This window comes from Lutra lutra, chromosome 13, assembly GCF_902655055.1.
Source record: "Lutra lutra chromosome 13, mLutLut1.2, whole genome shotgun sequence".
Classification (NCBI taxonomy): Eukaryota; Metazoa; Chordata; class Mammalia; order Carnivora; family Mustelidae; genus Lutra; species Lutra lutra.
Window position 1 is genome coordinate 34522641 of NC_062290.1, and position 18060 is coordinate 34540700.

At 39.7% G+C, this 18060-nt stretch overlaps 1 long non-coding RNA gene across 1 annotated transcript; it reads left to right on the forward strand.

Moving 5' to 3' along the window:
* The first annotated feature begins 1862 nt into the window (after positions 1–1862).
* LOC125083849 (uncharacterized) lies at positions 1863–17099 on the forward strand. Its single transcript, XR_007122392.1, has 3 exons — positions 1863–1874; positions 15858–15983; positions 17002–17099. It is a non-coding gene; the product is annotated as an uncharacterized LOC125083849 (long non-coding RNA).
* The last annotated feature ends 961 nt before the right edge of the window (positions 17100–18060 follow it).

Below are 18060 nucleotides of genomic sequence, written 5' to 3' on the forward strand. Positions count from 1 at the left end.
CCGCAGTCAGAACTACTGTTTTCTTTCCTTCCTCCCTTCCTTTCCTCCCTTCCTTCCTTCTTTTCCTTTTTCTCTTTTTCTTTCTTTCTTTCTTTGATTTTATTTATATATTTGTCAGAGAGAGAGAGAGAGAGCTCAAGCAGGGGGAGTGGTTGAGCAAGGAGTCAGATACAGAACTTGATACCAGAACCCTGAGATCATGACCTGAGCTGAAGGCAAATGCTTAACTGACTGAGCCATCCCGGTGTCCTAAAACTACTGTTTTCAGTCTCACATTAATTTATCCTTCATGTTTGGGTCCCTGTCTTCATTCACTGTCTTCTATGCTCATCAATGTTCTACCCATTCAACAAGGCCAACATAGGGTTTTGCTTTCTGTCTGATGTCTCTAGCCTGATAGATCTCATTTTCCTCTGAAGCCTCTAGCCCTGGTCTGCGTCGAACAATTTATCACCTATATTGTCTTACCTTATTCCTTAAGAATTTCATCAGTGCTAACCTCAATACCACAAGCAGTTTGCAAGGTATTCGATGTTAAGATTTGCACTTTTACACTTACTTCCTATCAGCATTAAATAGTTATGAACACATAAATTCTTTGTGCGTTCACTCAAAATGGGTCTTGATGTTTACTATGCCACTATCTATTTGGGATGCAACAAAGAATAATTGTCTTGGCTTCATGGAGTTTATAATCCAATGGGAGAGAAAAAAAGATGTAAATGAAGAAATAAATTAGTTTATTTCTAACTTGATAAATTCAATAATGAAAATTAATTAGGCCAAAAAGGAGTTATTAGTAAATTTTAGTTAGAAAGCGAGAGATGCTTATTTTAAAGAATTGGCTCACATAATTGTAGAGGTTGGCAAATCCAAAATCTAAGGGTAAGCCAGCACACTGGAGACCCAGGAAAGAATAACAATTTGAGTCCAAAGGCTGTCTGCTGGTAGAATTCCTTCTTCCTCCAGGGATGTCAGTCTTTTTTTCTATTAAGGTCTTCAACTAACTAGATGAGGCCCACTCACATTAAGGAGGACAAACTGCTTTACTCAAAATTCACTGATTTAAATTTTAATCTCATCTAAAAATATCTCCTAGGACATCTGGAATGGTGTTTGACTAAATATGTGAATACTATGTCCTAGCTGAGATGACATATAAAATGAGCCCCCACAAGACCTGAGCTTGAAAGAAGTGTTTGAGTTAGTTAAAAGAGGAAAGGTGGAAAGGGTGATCCTGAAAGAAGGAACAGGTACAGACATGTGAAACACTACATGTGTATAGAGATCTATAAGAAGACCATTATTGGGTGCCTGGGTGGCTCAGTGGGTTAAAGCCTCTGCCTTTGGCTCAGGTCATGATCTCAGGGTACTGGGATCGAGCCCCACATCGGGCTCTCTGCTCAGCAGGGAGCCTGCTTTCCTTCCTCTCTCTCTGTCTGCCTCTCTGCCTACTCCTGGTCTCTGTCAAATAAATAAATAAAATCTTAAAAAAAAAAGAATACCATTATCACAAGAGCATAAAATATAAATCAGAAAATGATGGAAAAAATTTTGAGGAGCTCTGTGAAAGTCTAGTCATGGAGGGTCTTGTGCAGCATGTTCAAAAGCTTTGACTTTGTTCTGTAGATGGTAGGGAGTTAGATTTTCATATTATACAGATTACTTCATCTGCAGTGGAGAGAGGATTTATGGAGGCAAAACTGGGGGCAGAGACGCCAGTTATAGAAACATAGTAGTTCCCAAGAGCCATGATTAATGTGGGAACTGTGGAAATTGCTATAATGTTAGGAGGTTAGAGAGTTACATTCAAGAAATATCTGCAAGGTATAATAAACAGAACTAAATGATTGGATGTGTAATGGGGAAAGAGAGTCTCTAAATTGACTTCCAGTTACCTAAGTTGGGTGCTCAAGTGTATTTAGGTTCATAATTTGAGATCAGAATACAGGGGAGCAGCAAGTTTGTGGAGGATATAGAGGGAGGAGGGATATAGAGGGAGAGTCTTGATGCACATAATGAATTCAGATTTGAATATACTAGGCTTGAAGAGTCAGTGAAACTTCAAAAGGAAATATGCAAAAGACTCCATAAGTTTAAATTAAAAGGAGGTTATGTGAACTTAAGACAAAATCATGGGGCTCTTCAGCATATACATAGTCATGTTCTACAAAGACTTTAATGAAACTGACCAAATAGAGCCTACAGGGAAAAAGATCAGCAAATCAAGTCTGGGAGGTAGGTAAGGGTGTGATGGGAGAGGTGTTATGTGGTTTGCAAAGAGGACTATGAAGGACTATTCAGAGAGATAAGAAAGGAACCAGAAACATCAAGAATCAAAGAAGCCAAGATAAGAGAAGGAACTAAAGGGAACAAGGATCAACAATGCTAATGCAGCAGAGAGTTTAAGATACCCATTTGTGCAGGTCTATGGTATTTAGCAACAAAGAGGCCAAGAGCAGCTTCAGCAATCACAGCTGCAATGAATTTATGGGAAGAAAAGCTAGATTGCTATGGGTTGAAGAGTTGAGTGGGAAGAGAGGGAATGATATCATGGCAGTCCTCCAACCAAATGCCTCGTAGGGAAGTGAAGGAGAAAGGAAAACTTGGTTAAAGGAAAGATTGCAATTTTTAGTAGCGGGGAGATAAGAGCATGTTTATAACCTGTGGGAAAAGAGCCAGATTAACGGATAGATAAATGTTATAGGATGGAGAGGAAATCACTGATGGAGCACAGTGGGTTCCAGAGGAGATGGGAATGAACTAGCCCTGAACTGCTGTCCTCCTATCTGTGGCTTGAGGAAAGAGAGAGCTAGATTACACAAACACACACACATATAGATTGGGAAACCCAAAACTGAAAAATAGTATATTGATAGCTTCCATTCTTCAAAGTAATAGGAGCTGAGATCATCATCAGAATATGAGTGGGATAGAAATTAGTGTGGATTGAGGCAACTGCTGAAGGTTTGGGATTACAAATAAAGGCTATAGAAGAAGAAACTGTCAAAGGGCTTAACTTTACAGGGTTAAAGACCATGAATTTATAGGGCATCCATAGTTAACTATTGTGTGATATTTGGGACTCATAGCACTGAAAGGGAAAGGACAATAGAATAAGAGTGTTGGTAAAGAAGGACTTACAATGAGCAGTCACTTTAATTCTTCAGTCCTTTTTCCTTTAACTTTAGAATGGTGTTACTGACAAATCTCAAAATAACCTGTGTCGTATCTTGTAAAATGTCCACTATCTGAGCCTTTTAATTTTATAATATCCTTAATTATTTCAGCTTAATGTGAAAAGGAAGAATAATTAAAGTTTTCTAATAATAAAGAATTGTCCTCTCCAAATCCTCAGGTTCTAAAATATTACATAAATAATAGAATCTTAGTGCATTTGAAGAGTGCCTTTCCTTCCAGCAAACCTCGAAAATCTGAATACCGAATTTTGAAGATATGCATATGTATATGGGTGCATATATTTGACACAGTACAGACCTTTCATTGGAAAACTAAATAGTATTCATGCTGTGTAGTTTTCATAATTGTTTTCTTTTTGTATTATTGAAAGAGAAGCAAATCTACTTACTCTGTATTCACAAGAATGGAAATTAGTATTGGAAATAAGCAATTAAAATCCCCCCAAAAACTACATTAAAGATTAAATAGAATATTTTAAAAATACCATACGGAGAAGACAACATCTGATATTGAGCCAGGAAGAAAATGGTCATAAAGGTCCAGGATTCAAGGACAAGTTTTTCCTGCTTCTTCACTCTCTGCAAGGTACAGGATTTCCACACATATGGTGTTAAAATCTTTCGCTATTCTACAACCCCTGGTGCAGGACCATATGTGCTGCAATCCACAAGCACAACAGGATGAGATGGGAATTATCTGCCAGTTTTTCCTTGGAGTTCCATTGTGTTAAGGAGTTTTATACCTTGCCCCTATTATCATAATTCATTGAGTTAATTACAGAAACTTTTAAATACTTGAAATCTCCCCACTCCCCCAGCCTCATATATGACTGGTAGTTGTTCAAGCCTGTGCCCAAGATCACCACTGTAATCCATTTGGGCCTCCGACCTAATCTCATGGAAAATTCAATCAGCTAGTTGATTAGGCACTAAATTATACTTTTCTCTGGCTGGCTTTGCTCTTGCTTCCAATTCGGAAGTGCTGTAATTACTGACTCCTCTCCCCAACTCTTCTCCATTTTCATTAGTTTTGAAACATTGAGAGTAGCATCTTTATATGACGAATTTCCAGTTCTGAGTTTTTCTTTTTTGTTTAGCTTAGGGTTTTTTGTTTTGTTTTGGTTTGGTTTTAGTTTTGTTTTTTTTGTTTTGTTTTGTTTTAATACAGCAAGAATAAATAAGAAGTTAGAGATAGCTCCCACAGTATTGTTTTAGTTTGGCCAACTTTATGAGTTATTGACATGTAGAGCAAGATTTCTCAACCCTGGTACTATCGACATTTGGGGTCAGATAATTCTTTGTTGTTGGAGGTTGTCCTGTGTCTTATAGAATGTTTTCTAGCATCCTTTGCTCTAATGCCTAGATGCCAGTGGTCATCCCCCTGTAGAATGGGCAATCAAACTGTCCCTAGATATTGCTAAATATTCCCTGGATGGGAAAATTGTCCTTGTTTTAAAACCACTGATCTAGGAATGGAGTATCTTTGGGAGCCTCATAATGTGCACTCACACTAACAAACCCATTCTTCTTTGAAGAGCAAATAGCATTAGTGGGAGCAAAATATTAATCTTTATTGCAATATTTTACAAGTGAGTATAAAAGACTTAAAATTTTGAGAAAATGTGTGTGTGTGTGTGTGTGTGTGTGTGTGTGTGTGTGTCTGTCTGTCCAAAGACACTAAAGAATTCCAGAAGTTAGAACCTTAGGGGGAAATTGCCACTGAGCAGAAACAAATGTTAGAAAGAAGTGACTGCGGGCACTGAAAACAAAATTTTCTAACCATATTTTTCTTAGTTCTGCCTCATGAGAACTAATGAGTAAAAATTGATCAGCACTTATGTCTCTTCTCATCCCAACACCTCGTCCATTACCAAATCCTACTGACTTTATCTCTCAGGTATCTCTTAACCTCACCAACTGGGTTTCATTTCCATTTCTACCTCCCTAGTCCAAATTATCACCATACCTTGTCTAGATCTCTCCAATATCACCTAATTATCCTCTGGATTCCAATCTGGCCCTGCTCTAATTCCTTCTCTATGCTGCAGTCAACAGAATATTTTCAAAAATCCTAATCCAGCATGGTCTCTCACTCTTTTACATTCCTCAATGTGTCCCATTGTCTTTAAGGTTAAAAGCAAACTCCTCAATGTAGCCAACAAATTCCTAGACGGTCTCTCACCTGCTTTCCTCTTCAGCTTGATATCCTAACATATTCCCATTTCATTCATTAAGCTCCCTTTTTTCCTGCATGTTTGAACATTCTATTCTCTATCTTCTTAATGTACATCTCCTTTTCTTATTCATTCTTCAAATCTCAGTTGTAACTTGAGTATAAATTTCATTATTATTGGTCTCCTCTCATTAGATGCTTGCTCCATGATAGCAGGGACACATCTGGTCTGTTCGGACTACCTTATACTCCAAAGACTAGAAGCAAAATGTAAGATATAGTATCCAATAAATATTTGTTTCATCACTGAATGAAGAAATAGATAAAAAAATTCTCTTGCAGAGAAATCTATTCAAAGCTTTGATGGGGCTGCACCTTCTTAATGTATCATCTTATTCCACTAAATAAACAAATGTTAATCATTCAGTATGATTGCATCATGATCAGTTCATATGGGTTCATATGGCAACTGAGCCAAGAGCTCTTGGTCGGTAAGCACTCTATCCTAACTACTTTTGCTTTTTCCCTAAGGGTCTCACTAAGTGCCAAGAACTGACTAAATGCATGTGAGGAATGAAAAAAAATGAATGGGTAAATGAAAATTCTATACAATTAATTTAAAAAAAAAAGAAAATTTTATATGATAAACTCCATAGATGCAGGAAGTCCATGTCTAAACTTTCATTTTTATCTTAGCACCAGAGAGTTCTAAGGTCTTTCAACATTTATTAAGCTTTTTTTATTTCTGTATGTTCTCCTTATTGTGCATATCTCAAACACTTGTTCCTGAGCAAAAGTTGGCTTCAAGGTAAGAAGAACCTAGCTGAGCTTTGAATGAGCTGATAAATTAGAGGGAATTTATTGAAAGCTGCTTCCCACAGGTAGAATTTTGAAATGTTTGATAGATCTTAACTTGACAAGAACAATGCAAATTTCATCTCTGTTGGCCTACTGTATAGGCTCAGATCCCTAGTAAAAAATAAACAAAGGAAATCCCAAGATGGCCTGAAGCTGAGAAGCAGCCTATGGCAAAGATTTGCAGATGCAATGGAATTTAGGCTCTAGTCCAGGGAAACTTTCTTATCCTTGCATCTTCTTTATACTAATGATGATGAAGATAATAATGATGACAACTGACATTTTAGTACACATTTAACTAAGTTCTAAACTTGTCAGGTTGCCACTTTTATGTACATTATCTTACTTAATCTTCATGACTACTCTACAAGATATAATTATTAAGGTTCAGGAAATGAGTCCCAGAAAGATTAATTCATGGTCCAGAAACATATTCTATTTCTGTCTCCCTACATCGGAGCATGACAGAAAAGAGGGTGATCAAAGAAGCATAGTTGTCAATTTTATGCAGTATGGTTTTGAGATTATACCAAAACTATAGTTCATTTTGATTAGATACAACTATTGCCAGTATCTGTTGGCAGTTGTGTGTGCAAGTTAGTACTAATGCCGTACAAAGATGAAAAGTATTTCACTTTTACCATCAGTTTCATATGCATTATTTCATTTGATCCTTTAATCTGTCCCTATTCTCTGTTAGTGTATCCTCATTTTACAGTTGAGGATGGAAATACTCATATCAAGGTTTGTAGCCACCCCATCAACAAAAGTCTTGGGACTATGAGTTCAGTGATCTATTTATGAAGTCTTTGGGAAGTTCCTTTATCAAGATGAGGAAAGAAGAAAGCAAGTGCTACCCAGGCCAGGGGAAGGATTTATTATGGAGAAAGCCATTAGCAGTATGTGAGATTTGGGGGGTTTAGGGATAGGATATGTTGGGTGAAGAGGACATCGGCTTGGAGATGGGAATTCATGAAGAGCTGAAGACAAGCTAATGACTGAGATAGGGGAAGCATCTTATTAGCTTGAATGGTTTCCTGAAGTTTTGGACTCAGGGAAGGTATTTTTAAACCAGCTATGGCTTGGATACTTGGATTAGAAAGTTAGGATTGAGGTGGAAAAGTTAGATAAGATTGTATTAACATGTATGTGGAAAAGGAGTAAACACTACATAATATAACAATATTTTTTTTTCTTTCCGAGTATATATATTTAACCGTTTTAAAGTAGAATACTACCTATAAAAATAATAGGCAACATTTAAGTTTTTAGAATGTTCCAGTCACAATTCTAAACACGACATAAACATTAATTCATTTAATCCTTTCAACACCTGCATAATGTTTGCTGTGGTAGTTAAGAAGAGGTATTATTTGGGTACAACCTCTGATTCTGCCTCTCATTAGCTACGTGACCTTGGACAGGTTATTAAATATCTCAGTTACTTGATTTTCACATCAGATAATAATAGAAACTATCTTAGAATGTTGTTTTGATCAATAAAGACCAAATATATGTAAAAGGATTTAAAACAGTGCCTGATACACAATAAGTGCTATGTAAGCATTTATTCTTTTTACTCTCATTTTCCTTATTTACAGATGAGGAAATAGAGGCATAGAGAAGTAATTGGCTCAAGGTCACACTGTTGAAAAGCGCCAGAGCTGGGACTTGAATCCAGGCATGTATCTCTAGATACTGCACTTTCAATCAAAATGTTCTTCTGCAATGTTCTATGCTATTGCCACACCTAGTGATGTGGTTATATCTCTAAGAGTTGATCAAAGAACTCTAAGATCCAGGCTTTTCCCTTGAAGAGAAGTGAAAGGAGAAAAATGGCCCCCCAAAGAGGTTTGCTTCTTAATCCCTGGGACCTATGAATATGTTGTATTACATGACAAAGGGAATTAAGGTTGCTAATCTGACTTTAAAATAAAGACATTAACACTTTGTCCTTCACAATGCAACCAAGTCCTGACAATGACGCCAGTGGTCTGGCCCCCATTACTTTCTGCCATCAATCTCTATCATTCTTCTCCTGCTTTCTCTTTACTTGACTCCAGCCACCTTGCTATTCCCATTCCCTAATGCTCTCTTCCCCAGTTAAACACATGACCAACTCTTTCACTTCATTTGCTGTGGCAGTCACTATTCTATGAGTTCACAAAAACCCATTTTCTTTTTCATATGGGCACATGGCTAGACTACATTTTGCAACATCCTTTGCATTTAGGAGCGAACATGTGACTGAGTTTTGACCAATGGGCTGAAGAGATGCATATTTCTTCCAGACTGGTCCATAAAAATCTCCCCACAAGATCTTTCTCTTTTTAATCATTGTCCAGATGAATGGAAAGTAATCTGAAGGCCCTGAAGAGGGCAAAGCCAGAAGATAGAAGGAAGGTGGGCCCCTCAATAACCACAAGGAAGAAGCAGCCACACTGGGATTATTTTGTTCAAGAAATAAAATCTCGGGTTGAAAAAAAAAAATAAGAGTCTTATCCTGTGCTATCCTCATGGCATGATTGTAATCACAAGGGTCCTTAAATAGGGAAGAATGAGGCAAAAGAGTCAGTGTCAGAATGATAAGATGTGACCAAGGTCAATCAGATATTCCTGACTTTTAAGATGAAGGAAGGGGTCATCAACCAAGGAATGTGGGTAGCTTCTAGAAGCTGGAAAGATTGTCACCTAAGGCTTTCAGAAAGCAGCATGGCCCTGCCAAAACCTTGATTTTAGCCCAGTGAAACCTAATTGGACTTCTGACCTCCAGAACATTAAAACAAAAAATCCGTGTTATCTTAAGTGGCTAAGTTGTAGTGATTTGTTATAGCAGCAATAGGAAACTGATATAGAAGGCTGCATTGAAAAGAAAAGAATGCAGGGACTTGAAGAAGACTAACCACCACCATCTCATGGTATGGAAGACAAAAATATGAATGAAAGGTAAGTGAGCAGATCTAAGATTTGTATTGTAGGATTGTTTTGTTTTATTTTATTTTGCTTTGGTATTTAGTATTTTTGCATAATAGGTAATTTTTTATGAATAAAACTGTCAGACCTCAGTCTTGGTAACACTGTAGTCTATAAAAGTATTTTCTCTTCCACTACCACATTTCATATTTGTGGGTCTATGTCATCAAGGTAGATAGATACACTATGGAAGAGTGAGAGATGATGATTTGAGGGTTAATAGACCTAGGGTAAAATCTTATCTCCACCCCATCATAGCTGCTACCCAGTATTCAGTGAGGCCTCTCTGAGCTACAGTTTCTTCATCAGTAACATAATAGGGCCATTCCTTTGAAAGGGAAAATGAGGATCCCACCTCTGAGGGTACCTGCCACTCAGTAAGATATCTTATAATTAAAAAAATATTTTTTTTCTATCTGCATTTTACAAATGGGAAGATTGACATCAAAGAGAGGAATAACTTGAAAGAATTAATCAACTAGATGACAAAGGCTTGGTCTATGTCTATATAACCCTTCTCATTAAATCTGATTGTTTCCCTTAAAAGACTTTTTAAAATATTCTGTTATAATCCATGACTTGTTAAACTAATCTGATTGCATTAATCAATTTATTTATAATTTATACCCTGCCTGCTTCCAACAAGAATTAGAAATGATTTGATCAAATTTAATGCCTCCAGAAGATACCTTGGTCAGATTCTTAACAGTGCTGCCAATAGGCTTACCATCCTGGCAAAGGCACAACAGTCCTGTTATCTGATGGGTCATTCCTAAACCCAATAAATGCTGGCCACTTAATCTGGGGACAAATTCATGCATCCTCTTACTTCACCATCCAGCATTTGTGTTATTTGCTGAAAGAACATATTTTGGAGAATATGCTAGCAGTAGTCCAATAAGGAGAGCTATTTTTACAATCCAAGATAAGTTCAAAACAGGGCCATAAATAGAGGAACAACTGAAAGAATGGCAATGACTATAAGGTTATGCATATCCTTCACATGTTATGCCTACCTGGTTCAGGAAATGTATTTTGAAAAATATTTTGTAGACCATTCTTAAAATCCTGTTAAGTTTAATAATACCAAAGTATTCACAGGCTTGGAAAAATAAATGTTCAAGCACTTAACAAGCTACTTCTCAGAGTGAGTTCAGATGGAGCAGGGCCTATTTTTGGCCAAATTAAGGAATTAGGAGTCGGGGAACTTGTTCAATTCTAATATTATAGCTATAAACTTGTTTAGTTCAGATTGTAACCTGAAGTGGTCTGAAATGCATATGTAAACACATTCATTTGTTTAGTTTTTTAATAATTATATTTTGAGTGGTAGCCATTGTATTAAATACAAAGCCGTACACAACTTCATAGGTCCATTATAAGATACATGCTATGTCTATGCATAACTGTAATGAAAGTGGGAAGTCATTAGAATATTAAGCATGGCACAGAAAAGCACATGGAAGTTCAAGAACATAGCACATTTAGTTAGAAAAATAAGGAAAGGAATGTTGGAAGAGTTGAGTTAAACTTTGAGGAATAAATAAGAATTACATTTGAAGTGATTGGCTAGTGGAAGGGCCAAATGTGAGTATATTATGAGTTAAAGACTAAGGTGGCACTTTTTTTTTTTAAAGATTTTATTTATTGATTTGACAGACAGAGATCACAAGTAGGCAGAGAAGCAGGCAGAGAGAGAGAGGAGGAAGCAGGCTCCCCGCTGAGCAGAGAGCCTGATGCGGGGCTTGATTCCAGAACCCCAGGATCATGACCTGAGCCGAAGACAGAGGCTTAACCCACTGAGCCACCGACGCGCCCCAAGGTGGCACTTTTAAAGTGAGAAAAGCATGAAAGAAATACTAATTTGTTTATTCAATCAAAAATATTTATGATGTTGCTTCTGTGTGTTCTGCTCATTATGGGGACAGATAGATGAGTAGGACAAATGAAATGAAAAGTTGCCCATGGATACGCTCCATTAAAAGAAAAAAGAAAAAGCCATGAAATATATCAGTACCTGAAAAAAGCATAAATGGACTCTTGAATGAAATAATCATTCTTTTAAGTTTATGTTTACTTCACTATTTGAAAAGGCTGTGTTTATGGTTGACTGTTCCAAGTAAACACATCACTTCTAAGTGGATTCCACTACTACAGATGAGGTTTGTAATTTGTCTAAATTCTTGGGAAGAAACCAAGGGCACATTTCATCCCCCGCTTTTACTAAATAGAATAAGAAAGAGACGATAAAAAGTCTTCAGTAATAGCTAGGATAAATGCCTTCATTCCATAAAAGACAGGCATATATAATAATCACATTGAACTTATTATGCGTTTTGCATATATTAACTTATTTAACACATGCAAAATATAAAGTGGTCACCATTGTTATTATGCCCATTTTGCAGATAAAAAAATTAAGGCATCAAAGAATTAGGTGATTCATCCAAGGTCAAGTGGTTTTATATCTAATTAGCAGCAGCAGAGCCAAGAGATAGGAAGATCTGGTGTGGACTAGCTCCAGAATCCATGTTCTCAACTAGTCTAAGCTGCTTCTGGTATCATGTTACTCATTTCTAGATATTTTCTGAATGAGCTGAGAATTGAGATGGTATTAGAAGTTGCTTGTGCTTCTCTCTGCCCAACATTTCTCCTGAAATTCCCTTAAGTGGCAGGATTCATTTCTGGATGCATTTCAAGGGGCCAGCACGGATGCATCTAAGAATGTGGTACTCATATCTGAAGACAGAGATGCAGGTCCTTACAATATTGCAAGGCTTCTGAATTTAGCATGCAGCAGTTGGCTATCTCGGACTTTGTGATTTCTTTAGTGGGAGCTCAGCAGGTCAAATCTCTACCACCAAGCAAGGCCTATACACTCCAAAAGTATATACTCAACCCTTCCATGGCATGCAAATAGAAATCCCCTGCTGGGTGTAACATTCTTTCTTTGATCTCTAATCAGCAAAAATTCTCTATTCGACAAGTCAGTATTTGTTCATGCATTTCCAGAGAACTAGGAGGAAGGATATTATGCAGAGAACACACCCAAGCATATAACTGGATAGATTAAAAGATCCAAATGGACACTCAGTGTACTCACATAAATACATAAAAAGCCAAACTAGAGCACTAAGTGTGGCGCTTATTGTAAAGTGGCACCGAATACTGCCATTTCTTCTATTTCTAAACCAATTTAGATTTCAGGGCTCATTTGCAGCACTGGTTCTATTGCCTTCCATAACCCAGGAGACTTTTGCATTCTCTTCTTCATCTATATTAGCCTTTTTCCTGTCCTTTTAAAGGCATAAAACTTTTTAACTAACTTACTCTCTAATCTTTCCTACACTGAGCCACTCCCTGAGTCTCTCATCGCAAACCCAGAGGAAAGGAAAAAGCACCAAACTGATTCTAATCGATCCTGAAGCATAACCTTGGGGAATGTGTTCGTGAACACCTGGAGATGTTTGGATATTGTTAGCCTCACTTGGGGAAGCTGCCCCACAGGTCAAGACAAATAGCAAAAGTAATGGAGAGAAGAAAAAGAAACTGGAGTGTTCACTGACCACCAGCTGTGAGCCAGATATCTTTACACAGAGTGATGACAATCTTGGGTGAGCCTTTGATATGTATTCTTTCCACAGAATTAGAGCATTTGAAGAACATCACTAATAATTATTTCAGCAATGAACAAAAGATTTTAACTAAGTGCCAATTCTTGTTATGAGCTCAGACAAAAGATTCTGAGATTCAGTCCTGAAACTTGAGAACTCTGATCACCATGCTTGCATGAAAACCTATGGGGAGCAGTTCTTTGAGTACATGGTACAGAAGGGATAGGGAGATTTTATATAGAAATATACCTTTAAATATTTTTATGCTTTTTATACTTAAAAATATTTTTGAATGAAAAAGACAAATTTATTTTTACAAGAAATCATTAATTTATTCCTAATAATTTATGCTAAATTATTCCACATATGTTTTAAGATTGGATGGTGGAGAGGTTGAACACCACTGTGTCCATCATTGTATAAAAAGATGAAAATTACCAGCACCCCAAGATGAATTGTGATGTAATACTGTAATTGGAATGTTATTCAAGTGTTCGACATGATTAATTTTGAAACTAACACACAAGGAAAGTCTGTCGTGTTTGTATTCACAGATGCCTTGATATCCCCAGAGAGTATCTCGCAAACAGTAGTCACTGAATAAATGCTTTCTAAATGCTCATTGAGTTAAAGTCAAACAACAAAACAAAGACTGGCAAAATTTTACACATTTCCAAGCACACTAAGAACCATTTGGATGTGCAAACAGGCTGCAAATATGAGCAGGTATCAGTTGTGATGAAGCAGAGAGGAGGTCACTGGGCTTGAACCAGGAAGCCTATCTTTGAGTCTCTGCCTACATTTTCTATGTCACCTTAGATGAGACAACTAGTTATGCCAATATCCTCATCAGTAATTGGGGTCACTTCTTCAAGAAAACAACTGCTTAAAAAGTTGTTGAGGTTAGAATAATGTGTGCCATAATTCTTTATAAAATTTTTTTGTCCTAAACAGACATACTGGATATACACTACTGGTTAAACAATTGTTTTTGGAAGTTTTGGTTTTTGTTTTAATTATTCCATAGAGCCCTATTTTTTTGAAGAAAACTTTAAAGAAAACCAGATTAGGCAAAGGGAAAGATGGGGAAGAACTTGATATGGAAGTCTGCCTCTCCAAGTTCCATCCTTTCATGTAGAATAGGCTTACTTTTATGTATTTTATACAGTTTGGATTTCCACATAGGTTTTTTCTTTTTTTTTTAATTTGACTTTTTTTTTCTAAAGATTTTATTTATTTATTTGACAGACAGACATCACAAGTAGGCAGAGAGGCAGGCAGAGAGAGAGGAGGAAGCAGGTTCCCCGGGGAGCAGAGAGCCAAATTCAGGACTCGATCCCAGGACCCTGGGATCAGGACCTGAGCCGAAGGCAGAGGCTTTAACCCACTGAGCCACCCAGGCGCCCCTCCACATAGGTTTTAAAGAAAGAATAGTTTTACTGACTAAAAACAACATGGAAGACCACTAGATTCATTCCATTTATTTGGTTTGGAATTGTGAAAACAGGAAAGATCCCAAATGTCCATGAACAGAAGAATGGATAAAAAATTTGTGGTGGATGGCTCAGTCAGTTAAGCATTGACTCTTGATTTCCACTCAGGTCATGATGTCAGGGTTGAGATTGAGCCTTATGTAAGGCTCTGGGTTGAGAGTGGAGCCTGCTTAAGATTTTCTCTCTCCCTTTCCCTTTGACCACCACCCCCACCCCCTGCCCACACTCTCATTCTTTTCTCTCTTAAAAAAAAAAAAAATTGTAGTGTATTCTTATAATGGGTTACTACTTATCCATAAAAAGAAATGAAATATTTATACACACACTTGAGTAAATCTTAAAAACATTATGTTGAACTAAAAGAAGCCAGACACAAAAGAGAACACCTTTTATAATTTAATTTATATAATGTTAATTATATGTTTAGGCATCTTTCTACAAGATGCTGTTGACTGAAAGGAGCACAAGGGAACTTTCTGGAATGACAGAAATGTTATTTATCTTGACCTGGCAGCTGGTGACCCAGGTATACACACACGTGTGTGTGTATGTGTGTGTGTAATTTTTTTTTAAGTCTGAGCTATATATTTAAGATTTGTGCAATTCATTCTATGCAAATAATAGCATGATTTTAAAAAGTAGGCACAACCAATTGTTTTTCTGGTTATTGTCATGCAGAAGGGGAATGAAATCAGATGAGTTCCAGAGATATATAGAGGAAACAGTAAAAATGTATCCATTGCTCTATGAAATAGTATGTGTTCTCACTTTCAGCCCCTAAACTCATACACTCACACACACAATGTACATACCTGTAAAGTTTTGCAGGCAAGGTAAAAACAACACCACGCAAGGAAGGTGCAAGTCAAGATTTATTAAAGGCATCTCTGGTGAAGTTTCAGGGCTCAGGAGAAGGGGAGCCAGGAAAGTCATGCTGGGAGGAGGTGGGCACTCTCGGGCAAGGTTCCAGGACTCCAGAGAGGGGAGTCGGGGAAGTTGCACTGGGAGGGAGTTGGCGGGGTCTTTTATCTGGCCAAGGCAGGGCATGGGTTCACATCCATACATGGTAAGGTATTTGGTGATCAGAGGGTATGGGGGGGGGTGGTCCTGATACTCCTGTTTCCTGTATAGGTATCAGGTTACCAATGGAGACAAGACCTGGGCATACATCCTTTCAGCGGGAGAGTCAAGGGTTAAGGAAGGGGTGGGGGCTGGAAGATGACGGCCCAGTAGTCATTTCTATTGTTCTTCCTGCATTCCCAGAGCCACCGACCCAACATTCTGACCTTATTGATGTAATAGAGGTGGCGATTCAGATCTGGCTACTTCCTGCTGGTGAAGGGCCATTGTTATAGGGTCCTTCAGATGTGGGTAGGCAGGTATAGGGATGCAGGAGGATTGGTTGACAGTGACCCTGGAAACCTCGCGGATGCGATCCTGAGGATTGGGGGTGACAGGGGATATGGAGTTTCCAGGTGATGTTGAGGCTCTTGGAGATTTGTTGTGTGATGCTGGAGATGAAGGCCGGTCTGTTGTCTGATTGTAGGGTTTGAGGGAGTCCAAATCTCAGGATGATGTGTTCAATGAGAACCGTGGTGACCACATCTGCTGTTTCCCTAGTGGTGGGGAATGCCTCAATCCAGCCTGTGAAGGTGTCCACGAGAGTTAGCACGTATCTGAAGGTTTTGTATCGAGGCATATGAGTGAAGTCAAGTTGCCAGTCCTAGCCTGACTGATGCCCTTGGAGCTGGTGGGTGGGTCCCGGTCTGCAGAGGCCACCCTGGGCATTGACTGCAGAACAAGTTCTGCAGGCCTGGTGTACCTCCTTAATGGTCTTTTGGAGGAGGGGGTGGTGAAAGAGAGGTTGGAAAAATTGCTATAGGGCCTTTGGACTGATGTGGAGAGACTGGTGGATGTCAGTAATGAGGGTGTGGATTAGGCTGTTTGGGAGGGCAATTTTGTCCTGGACATAATGCCATCCCTTGTCACCCAACCTGCCACCTAATGTTTTGAGGGCCCGAGTCTCTTCATCAGTGTATGAGGGACTGTGGGGAGTGTTGAGAAACAAGAGAGGGGCTGGGGAGGAGTTTAAGGCTGTGTGTCCGGCAATAGAGTCGGCCTTGTTGTTCCCTAAAGAGATGGAGTCCTTGGAGGCCTGATGGCCCTGGCAGTGGACAGTAGCCACCTCAGTAGGGTAATTGAAAGCCTCGAGGAGTTTAATAAGAGGCCCATTGGCTATGGGGGTTCCCTTGGTAGTGAGAAATCCCCTTTCTAGCCAGAGGACAGAGTGAGTGTGGGTAATAAGGAAAGCATATTTGGAGTCAGTATAAATAGTGACCCGTTAGCCCTCAGATAAGTGAAGGGCCCTGGTGAGAGCCACGAGTTCTGCCTTTTGAGAATTAGTCCCAATGGGAAGGGGGGCCGCTTCTATGACAGCGTCCAGGGTGACCACTGCATAGGCTGCATGTTGCCCTCCATCTGGTGCTATGAAGGAGCTCCCGTCCATGAACAGAGTGTGATCAGGGTCAGGCAGCAGCCAGTCCGAAAGTCCTGGATGGGAGGGAGAGAGGTCTTCCAGGAGTTGAGAGCAGGAGTGGGAAGGAATGGCGGTAGACGAAGGTGTTGGCAAGAGAGTGGCGGGATTTAGGCGGGGAGACAGAGAGTGTGATCTGGGTGTTTTCTATGAATAGCAGGTGGTAGAGTTGGAGACAGGAAGGAATGAGTTGTGCCAAGGATTTGTGGCTGACTAAGTCCATCAGTCGGTGGGGGGAGAAGACCATGAGGGGCTGTCCTAAGATAAGTTTGAGGGCCTCTTTTTAAGAGAAGGCTGCTGCTGCTAGGGCTTTGAGGCAGGGCTGCCATCTCTGGCCGGTGATGTCTAGTTGCTTGGAGAGTTAATGGGGATAAGGAGACCCTGCTGCTGGAGGCGGTTGATGATGGGTCCTTGAGGGTGGGTCATCGAGATAGGGAACTGTGGGCGGGATGGAAATGTAGACTTGTCCTTGAGTCTTACCCTGACTGGGGTGTGGGGGGTTGCTACTATAGGTCTGGAAATGTCCCATACCTGCGGGTCTACGGAGGGGAGACAGTCCGGGATAGGGGACGAATCAGAGGGGAGTAGAGGGAGGATGAGGTCAGCAGAAGTTGAGGGAGAGGGAGAGAGACAAATGGTGGCCTGAAGTTTGTGGAGGATGTCCCTGCCTAGTAGGGGAACAGGGCGGGAAGGGATAATGAGGAAGGAGTGTGAGAAAGGGAACCCATCCAGGCTGCACATAAGGGGTGGGGTGGCCTTTGGAGTGGAGGAAGTACCATCAACTCCCATAACTACAACTGGGGAGGGACGGGTAGGACCCGAGTAGGAAGGCAGGACAGAATAGTTAGCCCCCATGTCCAACAGAAAGGAAATGGACTTACCCGCTACCTGAAGTGTGACCCTGGTCTCGGCATGGGTGAGAGGGGTGTCCAAGTCTGGGCTCCATCAGTCATCCTCCAATCCGAGAAGTTGGAAGGCAGGACTTACCATCTCAGGGTCTCCCCCATGTGGAGGCACCAGGAATCCCCCGAGGCTGGGGCAATCTGATTTCCAGTGGCCCATCATGTGGCATTGAGGGCAGGGCCTAGTAGGCACTTTTAGATTGGGGTATTGACAGGCCCAGTGTTCTTCGGCTCTGCACTTGAAACAGGCCCCCGGAGGGACGCAGTTAGGTGCACCCTTCTGTTTGACCCCCAAAACCTGCCGGCCTCAGGGC